General features: G+C 44.0%; 1 protein-coding gene and 1 pseudogene across 6 annotated transcripts in view; both read right to left on the bottom strand.

Moving 5' to 3' along the window:
- Positions 1-13,703, bottom strand: part of NAP1L4 (nucleosome assembly protein 1 like 4) — a 1,162,803-nt gene that overhangs the window by 809,942 nt on the left and 339,158 nt on the right. The window lies entirely within an intron of this gene.
- LOC146860787 (5S ribosomal RNA) lies at positions 3,988-4,106 on the bottom strand (annotated as a pseudogene).

The raw sequence follows: 13,703 nt of genomic DNA, 5'->3' as shown, positions 1-13,703 counted from the left end.
GATACAAGCGTAAGTGCTCCATTCTTGCGATCACCATAACTAGTGCATGATGGAAAGCGTAGTTTCTTTATGTCTCAATGTCTACGCCTGAGCAAGTGATCGTGTTAAACACATGTACATGAAATACACATACAAAATGGCACCATATACAAGACATTCAGAGGCCAGCAATACACCACTTTCAAAGCACGGGTGTTGCAACACAATTCTTTACATGCAATTGCTCTATGCATTCGAAAGGGGCACTTTCCACAGCACGTGGCGGAACACTCCATGATTACACCTCTATTAACTGTCCACAATACAGCACACAGACTCCTCTCTCTTGTGGCACTCACCAGTAACCTCACTTCACTAATATATCTCTAATTCGCAGCACTACAAAGCCAAGCATATGTGCTATATAAAGACATGTTTCTTTAAAAAGAAAAGGTAGTAGGTGCCAGTCATAGAAAGGACAACCAACTCTGCCCATTATTCAAATTAATTCCTCCCACGACTCGGGGCTGCAAAAGACATGGAATGTGCTTGCTCATGTACGCTGCAAAGGGCTGCACAGTCTGCTTCTGAGTGCTATAGATGTTCTTCCAATGCGTGGAAGTCCAACAGATGAGTAATTAGTGACAAATGGATATGCCTGTGCCTTCCATGCAGTGTGGGGTTGCATAACACTGAAGCAAATCAGCGCGTACCCAACACCTGGCCCAATGCTTTCTGGCAGATAATCAATATTTCAATCACTTTCTGACAAAACAATAATTATACATAATGGTCTTACATACTTATTTAATGGATTTTTTTTTTAAGTGGCACTGACAATGTCCCAGCCCTTCAGGTCTTTCTATGCATTAACGTGGCATTATGCCTAGAGGTGATAGAATTTACGCTGGGCAACCGGGTTTAAGTTTTGGCAGGAGATTCCACATCTTCTGCTTTTGGGCAAATCACATACTATCCCCATGCCCAAGAATGAATGTGTCCGTTTGTAATGTAACTGGTGCTTATGTGAAGTGTGTTGATTACTTTGATTTGAGTTCACATTATATAAAAGTTCCAGAAACAGCCACGACTAAAGGCTTATTGTTTTAGAGAGCATTTTTTAATGACAGGTGTGTGATTTAATCTGGTTATATCTATACATTTTTTTTGACTCTACATACATCATGTGTGTGGTTTTCCTTAATGGCCAGAGCAAGCTTATACAAACTAATTTCTATTTGTGCACATCCGCTAAGCTCCTATATTCACCTCACTTCACTTTCACTCTCTTAACTACCATCTTTCTTCTCTTGTAATTCAGCTTTTTATTTCTGAGATTACCTACACTTTTAGTTCTCAAACATTCTCTTTATTTCTTTCAAAACAATACTTTCACAATTTGTTTCACACATTTTCACATTCTCCCCTCCACTACTTCTCTTTTCTCCCTAATTTTCATATATTTTCCTACAATTCACAATATCCTAAATATTCATTTCTATCACTTTCGCACTTTCTCTATCGCCCTTTCTCTTCCTCCACTTTCTCTCCTCTGTTTGTCTCTTTCCAATAATCCTCTCAACATTCCCATGTACACTTTTGCTTTTCGGTATACTACTCTTTTTTCTCTGTTTCTACTCTTCTACCTTCTCTCTTTCCATCTCTCACATTTACCCACACACTATTACCCCTCTTTCATTTTGACTAATGTCCGCTGTTCCTTACTTCAGTGACCTAAACTTCCTTCTTGATATCAAAAACACACACAATTTCTTACTCTTTCTCCCTCCTTTCAAAACAAGCTGACAACATTGCCAGCAGCCACACTGCTCTACAACATAGTGTAAGCATGTTGGCTAAGCCAATAACTCTAGCTAAGTACTTATAAGGACCCAAAGGCGAGACCTATTGGCTATGCCAATGCTTGTTAGGTTTGGCTTGACAAAGAAGGTGTATAGATCATATGTCAAAAATGAGCTTCTAAGAAGCATTACTGAGAGAGGGCTTTTACCCCACCAGATTACCTCAAGTACAGACTTTGAGTGGGCTGAAGTAGTGCGCTTCCGCAGAAAATGAGTGCTTGTATTGCACTTTTTGCTTGTCAGACAGCTTATGCTTAATATAGCAGGATTCAGTTTGTTGTAAAAGTTACTTACCTCCGGTAATGTAATACCTGATGGAGAAATACAGTCTAGCCGCAGATTCATTAACTTTTGAATTCTCCCCAGGCACCACTCTGGATCTGTATATATTTCTGCAGGACCTCTGCGCTCCGGGGGACTGCATGGTACAGCTCTGCGATGACATCCACTTCGGTCATGACCTCAATGGAGGCATACAAGGCCCCGCTGGCGCGCAGACAATAGTTTCTTCTGTGAAACTTTTTGTGCTAGAACGCGCAGCCACTATAGAAAATGGTTGAGGACAGCGTGCCAAAAAGATCAAAAACCTTTGAAACATGAATAATGAAGAAACATCAAATGGTATGTTAATACCAGACATAGATTTTAAAGAAAACCCCAAAAGAATCAACAAAGCACAGGGATACATGAAAGCCTGCACCCTGGTGAATAACAATCATGTAAAGGAAGAAAACCTTACACTCTGTAGACCATTCATCAATGGTAATAAATGGCATGGTATCAGCAAACTAAACGTATAAAAACACCAAGCTGTTTGTTAAATCACACTATTACGTGACATATTGATAGTGCCAATACAAGGTTTGATGATACCAACCAGATGCTTTTGAAGAAAGAACAAATAAATCAATACTTCTTACTGGTGTGCAATTCAGTGTGGAAGAGAAAACACCCCTTCATCCTACAGACCACCCACATTTGGAAATGGATCTTATGGCCACATCTAAACAAAACATATGTGGCCAGGCTGATAGGTTGGTTGAGCCCAACATAAGTTGAGATAGTGATCACCGGTATATAAAACCAGTAATGAAAAAGGGTACAATCCTTACCTCATTGGTTATTCGCAGGGTGGGGAGGATGGGCAGGGAGTTAATGAATCTGCGGCTAGACTTTGTCTCTAACAGCTATTACGTTACCAAAGGTAAGTAACTTTTACATCTAGCTGTAGATTAACTCTTGAATTAAATAGCACCTCTATACCTCACTGGAGGAGGGTCTGCAAACGAATCCTACAAAAGTTCTCAAAGAGAACCAGCTGGTCATAACTAACAACCGACCAAAGGTACGTAGGAATAGCAGAACAAGAGCTTGGCTCTTAACAGAAACCATTATCACTGTCACAGAACATATAAATAAAAAACAACCCTACAGGCCCAAGAAAATCGGCCCTTGAAGGAAAAGGGGGAACAACCTGCAAGTTACAGACATTATCCTCTATCCCCAAAGGGAATGAGAACTTGTTGATCAAAAGGGCCGAGTGCAAAACAAAAGTCATGTAATTAGCATTTTTCACAACAATAAAGTAGTATCAGAGAAACAACTCTCCTGATAAAATCCAAAAGAAGGACTCTCTGAACTCATTCCATTATACCAAGATGAATGAACCCAAAAGAAAGATGAATACCTCCATGGTATAGAGATTTTTTTTTCGAACAAAATGGCAACCCGAAGGTCACATAATGCACTGAAAGGAGACAAAAATGACACTAATAGGTTTGAATTGATTAAGGATATTCATCAATTATGCCAGTTGAAAAGAATTTTTTTCTCAAACGTGTCTCACCTGGTCATATACATAATATATATAAAATTGTGGCACAATAGACTATGAGTGGTCTGACAACACAGATCATCGCTGTCCCACGTTTACTGCAGGACCGCAGGTATCTTACGAAGCCTGCACATGCCTGGCCTTTAGTTTCATGGTCTGAAAGTCGGAACAGGACGCCAAGCCGTTGGCACGCTTAAAATTATAAAATGAGTCCTCGTTAGCAACAAACGCATGCAACAACGCTTGTGATACGAAACAATTTGATCGCAAGTTCACCTCAAGAAGTAACAGCCATGATTTCTAAAGATGAAAAGCCTACACCACCTGGTATTCCCAGACTGTCTCCCATCCATGTACTAACCACACCCAACCCTGCTTAACGTCTGAGATCAGACGAGATCAGGTGCTTACAGGGTGGTATGGTCGTAGGCCCAAGGACTTGAAAAACACAGAGAAAATAGATACATACCCAAAAAGACAGATAATATATAACCTCCAGACAGATGAAAAAGCATTGTGAGAGAACAGCAAGAAGAGCTTCCTATAAAGCCTAAAAGCTCCACCATAAACTGTATGACCAAAAACAGGCAAGGAAATTGCAGCTAGATGTCTCCGTCAGATTGTTTACGACACTACCTATCACACAGCGTAAGATACAGAGTTCACACCGTCATGTTCTAGGAATTAACAAATTAATTACCTATCCCCTCCCACGGAGGAGAAGGCCACTAACTTGTGTCTTCGAAAGAATACACCATAAACTCTTAGTTTACTCGCACACATTTTCCTAAAAGTGAGGAATATGTCATATGAAAGTAGATATACAGTCCGCTCAGAAAGAGAAACGACCTGCCCCAAAATACACATGGTCCAAAAGGACTTTAATGAAGAATGACCCATAAGAACATGTATTCAAAAGAATACAAAGCATAGGCTACATATCCATCAGCGCCATAATAAGTATGCACACCACAAAAGTAGTGAGGACATACTACGCCAATTACTCTAAGAGTAAAGACCAGAGCGTCCCTCTATACCAGACTTACCATTGGCACCCCAATATGTCCTTTTGAGGGACAACGAAAGGTCAAAACCATGTACATTTTAGCATACTGAACAGCTTCAAATAAGCTTGCATCAGAAAATCTTCAATACAAGAAGAAAAGTCTCTTGACAATCTCTTGAGCACAAAGCTCATTCTCAGAGGACAAGGGACAAAGGGAAACATCCCTCGGTTATAGAAACCAATCCTAAACAAGGAAAATATGGTACTGAGAACAAAACATCTGCTCTCGCAGGACACCAAGTGGTGAAACCAACAACGGACATGCAAAATGCCCTAACAAGACTTGCTCGCTTATAAAGACATAGTCTTTACCTCAAGTATAAAGGCAAGTTACCCAGTCACAAGCAATGAAAAGCTATGATTCTGAAGACCTCCGTCACAGAAGCGTCTTAACGCTGCATCAGCTAGACTCTCAAAATGGTGGGCACCATTTAATGGCAAGTTAACAAAAGTCGACTGGACAGCCTCCAAGAAACCCAAAGTTGCCAACCAAGCCAAACGCCTTAATGCCACTGGCAATACCATTGCTCGACTCACGTTGTGTCTATACCACACCTTATGGTAAGCCTAGCAGCCTGCTGACCATCTTTAACCAAATCACCAATCTCCGAACGGAGGTTATCAGGAAGAGATGGTAACACATTCTGTAGCGAATCCCATAAAGCATGGGAATATAGCCCTAGCACACAAGATGTATTTATGGATCTCAAGGCTGAGCTTGCCAAAGCAAAGATGTGTTTACCACATGCCTCACAACTTCTAGACTCCTTAACCACTGGAGTTTTTCGATCAGAATCTACATCCCGTGAAGAAGCCGCAACCTGAGTCACCAAGCTACAGGAAGAAGGGTGTCTATGAAGACAAACTGGTTCTCCAGGTGCAGGCAGTTGTCTACGTGCAATATCTCGGTCCATTGAGGTCCCCAACTCATGCCTGGCCCAAGTCCCTTATAAAATATCTAAAAAATCTTCTCCCTAAAGCCTGTCCCTAAAAAAGGGCCTCAATCAAAGGGTCTGAGGTCCTGTGCAACGTAGGAAGAATGGGTTTGAAACTGTACCACTTTCCATATCACGTCTGCAAAGGAGGAACTTGATTCTGTAGCAAGGCATGGGGGAGAAAGCAACCCTGAAGCTGGTGAAGAAACCTGGCCACTAGCCTCCCCCAGAGCAGAAACACAGCTCTCCTTCATCTGAGGCACATTAATGTCGGGAATGAGCTGAAAAAGCCCTGCCTCAATCGAAACAGGCTGTCTTTCCACCACCTCTTCCTGATAAGGAATCAAAACCTGTATATTCCCCGTTGTTTGAATAGTCAACTCCGCATTCAATGTCGTACAACTTCTACACGGAGGAGGAGAAACAATTTCAACTGCCGATGTCAGTGTCGGAGTCGGCTGATCGAAGTCCGGTGTCGTAGGCCGAGATCATAAATGACTGTGGACCTGCGCCAAAGCGGCGCCAGACGACGTCGACTGGCGTCGATCCATGGACTTCAACGGCTCAACCGTCATTGAGGGCAAACCCTCTCACGGTGCCCCACTCACATCCTTGGGGCCTAAAGGCACTCCAGAGGGAGATGGGTTCCCAAAGAAGAGGTGCAAGGAATCGTAATATTCCCTCATCTGAGCCATCGATGCCCCGCGAGTGAAGTCTGCGAATGCTGTGACTTCAATCTTCCCTTACCTTTCGACTACCACAGAGAACGATGCACTCCAGAACGGCTTAGGCTCCTAGATTGACACCCGCAAACGTTCTTCCCGGGATGATGAAGGCCGAGGTTGGGAAGCCTATGAGGACTGAGACACACGCGGGGCCATCAACTTCAAACGCCGCTACTTTAGGGACTTTGGTTAAAGCTTCTGGTAGGAGCCACAATCCTTGGAGTCATAGTGCTTGCCTAAACACCACATACAAATTGTATGCGGGTCCGTCAACGACATATCGGCTACAACAAGACCCACAAGGCTTGAAACCAGTAGACATAGAAAAGGCACACTGTTCCACCGACAACAAATTAGGTCAAACAAATAGATCCAAGGAACCGCTTCTCTGGATCTGCGTTACAGCACGGAAAAGATGAAACTGGCATCCGCGCGCTGGAGGGGAATTATATGGCTCGACAGATGTCATGACTGGAGTCAACACCATCATGGAGCCATTTGACGCTGTCCCCTGGCTCGCAGAGGTACTGCTGAAAAATGTCTGGATCCAGACTGGCGCCTGGGGAGAATTCAAAAGTTACGGAATCTGCAGCTAGATGTTACTATCAGATAATGAGATGCCGATGACCACAACTGTAGGCTTGATCTGTTTATTATGTAAAGTTATGACAAAGGCAGTAGGCCCGTGATGTGTACTGCATACACACAAATGCACCAACACAATTTCGGTGTAGTACACAACTTTAATGTCTGAAGCCAGCAGGCTGACACATCCTCTCTCCTGGTCCACCTGCCATTCTCCCGCCTCAATGTTCTATATTCCATATAGAACATCTTAACCCTTTGAGACACAACATGCAACTATAGAACATAACACACACACACCCCTCTTTAATACTGGGGACAAAAACACAAAAGAAAACTAAAATGAAATTCAATAGTTCTAATAGAACTACAACATGCATAAGAATACATCACACTAATACTAACATCTTTAATTACTTCCCCACTCCATAGTATATTATTCTTTATCAAGAAATGGCTTTTCACCACACCCAAAATCCTTTAACCACTTGAGGGGCTTTCTTTACTCTCGGCCCTTCGCTTTACCCCATTTCTCATTCACTTCTGTGTCTTTCTCTTCCATGTCAACACTCACACTCTACTTCTTCAACATCACCGCTCCCTACAACCTGGTTGCTCACATCACAGTCTTCATCAACATTCAGATCCCCATCTTCCTCTCTTATAATACTTAAACTTGAATCATTTAACAAATCTCTTATCTATTGTCTCAAATTCTAACCAATGAAAATCTTGCTCAGGGTGGTTTTACTACTTTCCCTCAAATACTCCCTCAGGACTAAGTGCAATTTTTTTCAAAATCCCTACTTTTCTGCTACTTACTCTGACAGCATTGTTCAACAGTTCAATCACTTCTTCCGGCTCACAAAACTGACTTTGACCTTTCCTAACTTTAGAAGGTTTCTTTACGAGATCCAGTCACCAACGGTGATCTCCACTGGCCGAACCCCATGCTTACCATCATAGTGAGTTTTCATTTTAGAATAATGTTCCCCATCCTGCTTTGCACCATTTCAAGGGACCATTGTTTAACACCAGCATGATGTAACCAATTGGGATTGAATTTAGACCTGGGATTGCGCCCCCTCATAACCACAAATGGTGACAAACCTATGAACCTAATTTCTTGTTTCTTTGTATGCCCAAACTGCCTTGTGTAATGGCAACTCCCAATCCATATTGTTGCTACTGCAGATTGAATAATCTCCTTCACAATCCGGTTGAATCTTTCAATCACACCATTTCCCCATGGGTTGTAAAGAGAAGCTGTTTTGTGTTGCACACCCAATTTTTTTTTTTTAAGTATTCCTTTTACGCATTGGAAAGAAATTGCACTTTTTTACTTAACACTGACTTAGGTAGTACCTCAGATACAAAAACGTTGCCCAGAATTTCCAATACGGAAACAGTGTCAGCCTTGTTAACAACTTCAACCACTGGCCACCTTGAAAATAGATCAATGAGTACAATAATACATTTCTGTTCTTCACCCACAGGCCAACAAAATCAATCGCTACCATTTCCCAAAGCTGTTTTGGAAAAAAGAAATTCATTCATGGGTGGACTCAAAGTTTGCACGGTTTTATCCACACCAGCACAACTAAAACATCCACTCACAAACCTTTCCACTTCTGCAACCACACTCAGCCACCAAAACAAATTCCTGACTTTTAGTCCATACAGTGCCAAAATGGCCTTCATGACAACACCATTATCAATTTCTGCAGTCCTTTTGGAGGAATAATTCTCTCTCCCCTCACAATGGTGCAGTTATCTACTGTAAGTTGTGACCTAACCTCCCAAAATGGTTTGATCTCCACTGGTAAGTTGCTCTTGTTAGGCCAATTTCCTTGAAGAAATTCCTTAACTTGTATTAGCACTCCATCTTTCTCACACTCTGCCAGCCAATCTTCCTTGCATACTGCATTTCTACCATCACCATGCACAAATGCTACTTGAAAACGATTCCAAAGCTCATCTTCACATTCTTCCAACTTGGTGGGCATTCTAGATAAGTAGACAGCTACCACAATGTCTTTACCAGGTAAATACACAAATATGTGAATGTAATCCTGCATTCTCATTGATAGTCTGGCAATTCTTGCCGATGCACTGACTGTTCCTTCAGTTGATTAGAATTTAACCAGAGGTTTATGATCACATAAAATGGTAACAGATTTGCTTCATACAAAAGCCCTGAAATGGTCCAAGTCCCAAGCACATGCTAAAGCCTCTCTTTCAATAATCAGGTACCTTTCTTCAGTAGGGAAATGGGCTATAGATGCAAATGAGATTATACCCTCTTTAACCTCCCTATCCTAGGTTAAAACCGCACCCAGCCATTTGCTAGTGGCGCCAGTGGTAATACAACAATTCAAATTGGGATCAAAGCAATTCAAAGCTGGAATTTTGATGAGTACTGATGTAAACAGATTGAACTCATTTTGACAATCCACAGTCCAGTCAAATTTTGAGTTATTTTTCAGAAGTTGTCGCAAATGAAATCTTTTTCCCGCAAACTTTGGAATGAACTTGGAGCAGTATTCTGCCAACCCCAAAAAGGATCCAATTTCTTCCTTGTTCCTAGGAACCGAGGTATCATTTATTGTATAATGAGAGAATTCTTTGGTCATACACCCTTAAATCCAATTTCATGCCCCAAACATGTCACTTTTTCCTCAGCAAATTTGCATTTTGATAATTACACTGTTAGACCATTCTCTGCCAACATTTTCAACACTTTCCACAGCTTTGAGTCATGAATGCCCTTGTCTCCAGCGAAGATTAATATGTCTTCCTGAAAAAACTTTATGCCTGGTCTTTTCCAAAAAGACTGAACATAAGTCTCTGAAAGACAGCGGATGCAAGGCCGAAAGGCATCCTTTTAAATTGAAAACACCCAAAGGGTGTAATGAATGCCATGTACTTCTTAGTGTCAGGAGTCAGTCAAAGGCAAAGAAATATGGTGGTATGCGGCTGGCAAGTCAATGGTGGAGAATACCTTAGCTCCCTTATGACATATGACCATTCTGTTGATTTTAGGCAGCAGAACTCGGTTGATCACAATATTGTCACGTACATGGTGCAGAACCACACATAAATGGTCTGGCCACAACTAATGGAGAAATCCATATAGCAGACTCAATAGGTTCTATTATGCCAGTTGCGACCAATTTTCCCACTTATTTTGATACTTGTTCTCTTATGGTGATCGGAATGTTCCTCATTTTGTGTACTTTTGGAATGGCATTGGGTTTTAAGATAATGCGATGTTCGAATCCACTCAGGTTACCTAAGGTTGTAATTAAAACTGTGGGAAATTTGCATAACATTTCCTTGGCAACATTAGATCCTTCGTCCACTACTCTGACTTGGTCCATACTACTGGGATCAAGAATGATGTGTAACTTCCCTTGATCAAACCACCCAAGAACCGGACGACCCCTTTTTGCTAAGTACATTTTGGCTCTTGTGTATCAGCCTTTAAATCTGAAAGTTAGCCACCTGTAACCTAACATTTAATTTTTTACCCCGCTATATCCAGGAGTTAGACGTCTGGTTCACACAAATCACTGGCAATTTTATTATCCCTACAAATGTCTCCTTTCACAGTTCTTTATTTACGATGGCATATAGTGATGCTGAATCTGCAAAAATCTTAATTTCCACCCCACCAATACTCATCCAACATGCAGGTTTGCTTTTTTAAATATTTAAAATCAATGTACTCGTTGAATTCCTAACGCGGTCATACTCCGCATCGCTAAACCCACACTCATGATCATCTTCATCACACCTGGCATTCTCTAGAATGCATTTAACGTGGTTTCTTTTCTTTCTGCAAACTTTGGTGAAATGCTCCATTATTTCACAACGACTGCATTTTTGTTTCAGTGCTGGATAGTTCCTACTATAGGCTAAATGGTCTCAACTATCGCACCTGTAACATTTATTACCACCACCCTTATGTTTGTTCAAAAAGTTTGACTGGTCTAATTAATAGGTATACTTGCAGGTTTACTCACGTCCCTTCATATGGCCTCCTCTCCTTTGTCTTTAGACAATCATCTGCCAGAAATCTCATCTTTGCGCACAAAATTAATAACATCCTCTAGTGGTGAATCACCATTCACCCACAATTGTTCCTAAATAGCGTGGTTGCTAAGGTGAATATCCAACTGATCTCTGATTAAATCATCTTGTAAAATTACAAATTTACAATCCATAGTTAATTTGTTTTAAGTCAGCAACATAGATGTCAATAGATTCTCCCACTTCTTGCTTGCTTTGGAAGAACTTGTATCTAGTTATTTCAATGCACACCTTAGGAGCAAAGTAAATGTCAAGATTCTTCAATGCCGCCTATAAACATTTGTGTCACCCACAACAGAAGCTTTCAACATTTGATTGTACCCTTTCAATCCCTATGGCCCCAATGAATGTAGTAGAATTCTCTTCGTTTGTACTACTGCCATCTTTCCAGAGTCATCTATGGCAGCTATACAATTTGGAAACTATTCTTTTCATTCCATCAACTTCATTAAACTCTATGTGGCCATGACGAAAGTGAAGATACCAAAATTCAAAATGTATTGTATTGTTTCGTTATACAAAAGAATACACCGCAATCCAGTTTAACTTTGTGAACCTCCAAATAATAGTTCTTAAAAAAAAAAATACCAAAAACTCCATACATTTAAAGTCACAAAGTTTACCCCAAAGATGGGGGGGGGGGCATGGCTGACTGCCTAAAATGGCGGACGTGTTCTAAGCCCGCTATGCATCCGTTCCCCTAATTATCCTGATCAATCTACACAATCCGGGCATCCGACAGCCCATCTACCATTGCGGAAACCACCCTGCGCCTGCTGACTTAACTGGCCAGACGAGCACTGGCCCCGGCCCCCTGGAGGGTGCCAGTTGGGGGTGCGGCCCGGCCTGTTGGTGAAGTCGTGAACGGTTTCTGCCTTCACTCTCCGCCCCAGCCCTTGCGAGTTGGAGTCTGCAGGCGGTGCTGGGTGCCCCGTGTTCCTGAGCCCTGCATCCACGGGGCACCCTCACACAGACTGGCTGGGGTCCGCCACTGGATGCCGGATTAGGCCACCCTTGGACCTGTAGCGTGGGGACTCAAGCGGAGCATCGTGACGCCGTGATCCCCGGGGCTCTGGCCTAGGCGGGGCCCTGCCCTCCTGAGCTCCGAGGCCAGGCTTGGGGCTGCTGGCCCCCTTCATTGTAGCGGCCCGTGACCATATACGGGCTGCCTCCATCCGGCCTTCTGGACCCGGTCACTCACCTGGTTATTGGAGGCGAGTTTGCAGCAGGAGCAGACCTGCATGGCTGGGGCCCGGAGATTGGTCGGGCCTAGACCCTCCCGCCCCAGCACAGAACAGTTGCGGGCTTACGGGGTGTCCCTCCACTCGCGACGCCACAGGAGGCCCCTGGACATGCGGCCTCCCGACCGCACGGACCACTGACCCCGGTGTGCTGGCGGAGGTGGGGGCAACATTGGGACCGTGTCAGGCCCGAGCTGCCTTTCCCCCACCCCCTCCTGCTGCTAACATAGCCCATCAGGCCTTGCATTCACAGGGGTAGTCCGGGGATCATACCGATCTAGGCTACCCCTTTGCTGCATATCCTTTGGACAGTCTGGGCGCAGGGACTGGTCGGGTTTCGGCCTCCACAGCACAACATGTCAATACTTGCGCAATAGTGATGTATCCAGCTGTCCTGTCGCGCATAGGGAGTTGCAGCAGATCTGTCCTGGTACCAGACGTGATTCCTTCTCGTGTACTGGTGGGTGCCAGACACTGTTTGGAAATGGCCCCCCACCCATTACCCACCTGTTTCTGTCCAGACGACATCCATGCAGTCCATGTCGTCTCCCCTTCACTGTCCCGGCTTTGCCTGCTCACACGGTTAGCGCGTGGTGTCAAACCACCTATTGCCCTGGAAGGGGGTGGGGGGACATACCGGGGGGTCTAGGCAGACCTAGCTCGCTCCCCCGTGCTTAATCCTACCTGACGCCACATCCCACAGCATCAGAGCTGCCATGGGGTGCCTTCCCCACATACAACTACCGGCCACCACTGTCAGTGCCATAAGCCCTCCCACACACCTGGGGTCCTATCTGCTGCTGCCCGGAGAGTCCCTTAAGGGGCATCTGCTCTACCACTGAGTGTGCTGGCTGGAATAACGCTGGGTTAGCTGCCTTATTCTCCCCTCCGCGCTCCCTCCACTCACCACTGGCCTCCCGCTATATAACCCACTGGGGCCACTGAGGATGTCCTTCACATACTTCCTTCCTATATGCCCACTGCCCAACAGCTGGTCATGGGCTGCCTCTGCTCCACCACTCCTCATGCCACAACTCAACAGGATCCGGGAGATGAGATGCCTTCAAGGGGAGATGGGCCTCCTGAACCTCCCCATCTGCCATTTCGGCCAAGCTCGACTCTGTCCTCGCGGCCATAGAGAAAATTGGAGCATTGCTGAACCAGAGGTGCACATCACTGGGGGCGAAAATGGACAAAGTGGTGTCAGACTTCACCCTGCTGAAACCCAACCACCAAAAACTCGCTGAAAGGGAGCGCGAGACTGAACACACGCACACCGACTTACGCCCCCAGTCTCACAACCACAACACCACACTACAAGATCTCCAGGACCGGGTATGCACCTTGGAGGACAAGCTGGACAACGCTCACTTCACAACAATGT

Source organism: Triturus cristatus, chromosome 3_1, assembly GCF_964204655.1.
Source record: "Triturus cristatus chromosome 3_1, aTriCri1.1, whole genome shotgun sequence".
NCBI classification, from domain to species: Eukaryota; Metazoa; Chordata; class Amphibia; order Caudata; family Salamandridae; genus Triturus; species Triturus cristatus.
This window is presented reverse-complemented; position numbering and strand designations above follow the sequence as displayed.